Here is a 4,953-nt window from a genome sequence, read left to right as displayed (position 1 = left end):
AGTGTAAAAGAATTTGGCTTGTGAACATTAGAAAAATTGGTGATTTCTAGTTTTGGGGTAGAAAATGATTTTTGACCAATTTTGGCGGTCAGTAACTCGGTCCACGGAGTTCGGAATTCTTCAAAAATGGATTTTTATAAAAGTTTATTCAAAGATCTTTCCAACGGTTCAGAAATGGTTGAAAAAGAAATTTTGTAGAAGAAGTTATGTGTGGTGGAAGTTTGAGGTTTTAAAATAAAATTCTGTAGCTTTTTAACTTAGTAAAATTTTTGGCAGATCGTACTCCCACGCGTACGCATGGCCGACGCACAGCGTCACTTTTAAATTTTCACTCCCCCACGCGTGCGCCTGGCCGACGTGTACGCGTCGATGTACTGGTTCAAGTGCCCAGCCAAAGTTCCCGAGAGTTGTGCGGGTATTGTGCTAGTTTTGTGCGTGGGGCACAAAACGCACCCACGCGTACGCGTGGCTGACGCGCAGGCATCCCTTTACTTTTCTCCCATCCACGTGTGTGCGTGGGCAATGCGCACGCGCGACCCTGTTTTCACCCCAAAGCTGATTTTGAGTTTTCAAGCCAAATTTCAGACTTCCAATTTTCCATTCTCACCCTTTATGTCATAAATACTTATAGTATGCCTAGCGATGGAAAGAGGCTAGGAGATGTGGTAACTTGTGGAGGAAGTAAGGGGAGAATTAATAATGAGTCATGATTAATGATGACTATATGAGTTGCTGAGGGTGATGATGGAAGTGCGGTGTATGCCGTGAGCCAAAGGGCTATATTTGATAATGATTATTGGCTGGTTATGGGTTATGCCATGAGCTAGATGGCTATGATAAATATTGATTTATGGCTGAAAATAAAAATATGGCTTTGAATGATTGTTTTATCTTAAGCTCTCTTTCTCAGAAGTGCGACCAAAGAGAGATGAAGGAAGGTGAGGATCCCCTTCCTTGTTCCTCCTAGCTAGTATTTTAAAATCGTCCCCATCGAGATGGTGGGAGGTTAGGATCCCCTCCTTGGTTCCTCCTGGGCATATGAGAACATACCTCCTGGGTAGATGCAAGGGTTGTGGTTGCGTCCCACTTGCTCCAGGTTAGTTAGTATAGAGGCTCCCTGGGTGGACGCAAGGGTTCTGGTTTCGCCCCACTTGCCCCGGGTTATGATGAGTGATGTATAAAATGTGCAATCATGTGATGTATAAATGACGATATGATCATGATGAATGATTATGGAATGTTATGAATGAATGTGAAATGATTATCTGATATATGGGTTTCCCTGGATGAAAGCAGTGACTAGCCACCACGTGCTCCAAGTTGAGACTCGATACTCTGCTGACCCTATGTCGTAAGTGTGGCCGAACACTGTGAAAGTTCCGGATGAGCTCGCCCCCGTGGATAAACACCAGTGTGGGTGTTGTATGGATAAACACCGGTGTGGGTGTTGTATGATTATGATTATGATCATGTTTATGATTGAGAATAACTCGAGTTGGGGATGCACAACAGAGGGACAGTCCAATGGTTAGCTACCAGGACTTGTCGGGTTGGCTATATAACCGACAGATGATATCATCAGCCATAGGGCAGGCATTCATCATTTGCATATCTTTGAATTGTTTGGGTTTGCCTATTTGTTTTGGATTGCTATATCATATATGCTATTTTACCTAATTATATGCTACTTGTTCTACTTGTACTTTAATTGTGTGTTACTTGCCTGTATTGCTTGTGTTTGTACAACTGAGAGGTCCCTCATGCTGGTGTCGGTGGACGCTGAGGGCTGTTCTTGATGAGATGAATTGATGATGTGATTGAATAATGAGTATGATTATTGAATGAGATAATTTGAGCTTCTTGGGTAGACGCAGTGAAGTGAATTCACTTGCTCCAGGTGAGGATATGATGTATTGATATAGAATTGCTGAGACAGAATAAATGGTGATGGTTTTGTTTATGACTATGATTCTGATTTGTTGGAGAGTTAGAGGGAGTTGAGGAGCATGAAAGATATGTTTTAGATTTAGCATTCCCTTATGACAGTTGTCTGTTTATCGATTAGCGAGAACATAGGGTGAATATCGGTGAAATGAAGTTAGGATGCTTAGTGAGTTTTTATTGCAACGCATTGTATTTATTTGGCACTTTTACCGTACTGGGAACCCATGGGTCAGGGGTTCTCATTCCGTATATATCTCTTATTTTTCAGATACAGGTCCAGGTACTCAGAAGTGAGCTATGGTTCATCTGAGAGATGGCGAAAATCTTTATGTTCTCTACTTTATATTTTTCTTAGAATCTCTCCACCTTTATTTTGAAAAGCTTACATGATGTATTGGACTCTTTTGAACTTGCCTATAGAGGCTCTTATGTTTCTTTTGGGAGAGATTAGGAGATTCTGTTGTCAACTACTGTTATATTGTACCCTAGCCGACCTAAAATTCGCGGGTCGCGACTAGTGGCTATTTACTTATGTTATATATCTATATATTGTCCTTCTTTTATTCTCCTTTATGTCTTCAACCGTATATTGCTTTCGAGTTCACGCTTTAAATTTTAGTTGTCGATACGTGAGTGATACGACTTCGCGATTCTATTTTTACTCTTTTCAGGCTTCTCGATTAATACTCCTTTCAATTATACTGTATTTATGTAATAAAAATCCACCTTGAGAGTCGTACCACATTATTATCATTGACTTATGACTCGAGCATAAGAATTTGAATATTAGGGTGTTACAATAGAGTTGCTGCCAATCAACTCCTACCAGGAATCGGTCCAGTCTTTCCTGTATCAACTCATCACCACTCCGTCTATTCGACCAAGTGAATGGTCTTCCTACCATACCAATATCAATAAGGGAATTATCATCAATAAAACTGTTAAAGGTTTCAATAGAATAAGAAGATTTAGCACCCCCACCTACTTTCTCCAATTGATTAGAAATGGCATTAAATTCACCCATTAACACAACCTTATCATCGAACTGTTAGGTGACTGAAGTTAATTAAGCAAACTGAGCCATTCTATGTTGATCATTTGAAGTGAGATAAAAACCTAGAGTACCATAGGGATCATTAGAACCAGCTATCAGAACTGATGCCGCAATAAAGAATCTACCATGCTGTAAAATTTGAACAGTGGAACCATCCCACCATGCCATTGCCAAACCCCTGATAATCCATCCGGATCCATAGTGAACCATTCCTTGAAACCACTAGATCTTAGTTTTTCTTTAACTTGTTGAGATTAATTTTTTGTTTCACAGATAAAACCAACCTCGGGGGAGAAGGATTTGCAAATCCCTTTAAGATTGTGGATTGTCAGGGGTCTCCCCAAACCCTGACAATTCCACGAGAGCAGTTTCATATTTCTTTGGGTGCCACTTGAAGGTTGGAACCCTCCACCGTCATAGCATCAAAGATAATATCATTGAGATAAATTTTCTTTGAAATATCTTCAGTACCATTACATCCACTCCTCCGTTTGAAACCTATCACAGACTTTTTGGCAAGTTGTTTCAGGTTTGGCTTTTTGTTCTCCTTTCTAAGCTTGGATATGACATTGTTATTGTGTTGGACATTATTCATGGGATATGATATCTCCAATAAAGCATTAGAAGAAGAATTAGTATCAGCAGTCATACCTGTGTTTTCTGATTCACCCTCATTTTCTACTCTAGAACCCGAATTGGCAGTAATTTTTCATTATTTTGTTTTTTCTGATCATCTTGCACACTCAATTTTGAAAAACTATCAAAAGCCAATCAGGTGGAGATTTTTTCTTCGGTTGAGCTGGAATAATACCATCCCGAGGTTGGTTAGGATTGACGGGAGCTCTCTTTTCAGTTAAACGCCTATCGACTTGATCTGCCTTAAGCCATTCACTAGCTCTATCTTCCTTGATATTGTTTTGGGCAGAATCATCAATAAAAAATTGGCAGTTCTTAGATTCATGCCCCAATTTTGCACAATAAGTACAGAACACACCTATACGTTCATTGCGTACTCCAATTTCCAGCATTTTTTGATTAGGATCAAGCAATTTCAGTGTATCCCTCACTCTTTTATCACCGTTCAGTTCTACTTTAGCCTTCACTATGCGTGTATCTTTGTCTCTAACTTCAAATAGAACAACATCTTTAATTTGACCAAGTCTCCCACCCAATTTTCGGTCAACCTCAAGCGTTTTGTATTGTTTAGGCAATTCCCAAAATTGTGCCCATATAGGAAAAGAAGAGATGTGATTATCCTCCATGTTTATTGATTGCTTCCATCTGTGAACATGAATAACAAAACTCTTGAATAACCAAGGCAAACCTCTCTCAATTCGAGTCACATCAAAGTCATTCTCAAAGAAAAATTGAAACCGGTTCCTGGATTTTTTGACTACTCTGAATCCTTCTGGTTTATTCTATATTGCATAGAGAGCTCCTTCCATGGTACCTACGGAAAAGATCCGATCTGAGAAAATCCTTCCGAGCAGGCTCCGTGTATAGGCTTGAATTCATTCGAAAATATCTTCATAAGCTAAAACGATCAAATCATCCTCATGGTCACTATCAATTATATGAGAGTTTTGAGTCTTTGATTTATTGTTCATGGTGTAGAAAAAATTAGAAATGGTGTTTAATGATTCCAGGGAGCAATAAGATATATGGCATGAGTGAATCAGAAAATAGAATGAATTAAAAGAGGAATGAATTGGGAGAGAAAACGAAAATTAGGAAACTAAGTGGAAAAGAAATTAAGAGAAGAAAGTAGAAGAAGATGGAAAAGACTTTGAAGAAGAAAAGACAAAGAAATGTGTAACCATGGAGGCCCCGCAGTAATATGAAATCTATTTGTAACGTGTACGGATTTATATCTATTATAGAATTGTTAACAAAGTTAATAATAAGATAATATTAAAATAATTTTAAAATATTCAAAATTTAAATATAATATTTAA

The sequence above is a fragment of the Arachis ipaensis genome, chromosome B05 (assembly GCF_000816755.2).
Source record: "Arachis ipaensis cultivar K30076 chromosome B05, Araip1.1, whole genome shotgun sequence".
Classification (NCBI taxonomy): Eukaryota; Viridiplantae; Streptophyta; class Magnoliopsida; order Fabales; family Fabaceae; genus Arachis; species Arachis ipaensis.
The sequence above is the reverse complement of the archived record's forward strand: the minus strand, read 5'-3'. Positions refer to the sequence as shown.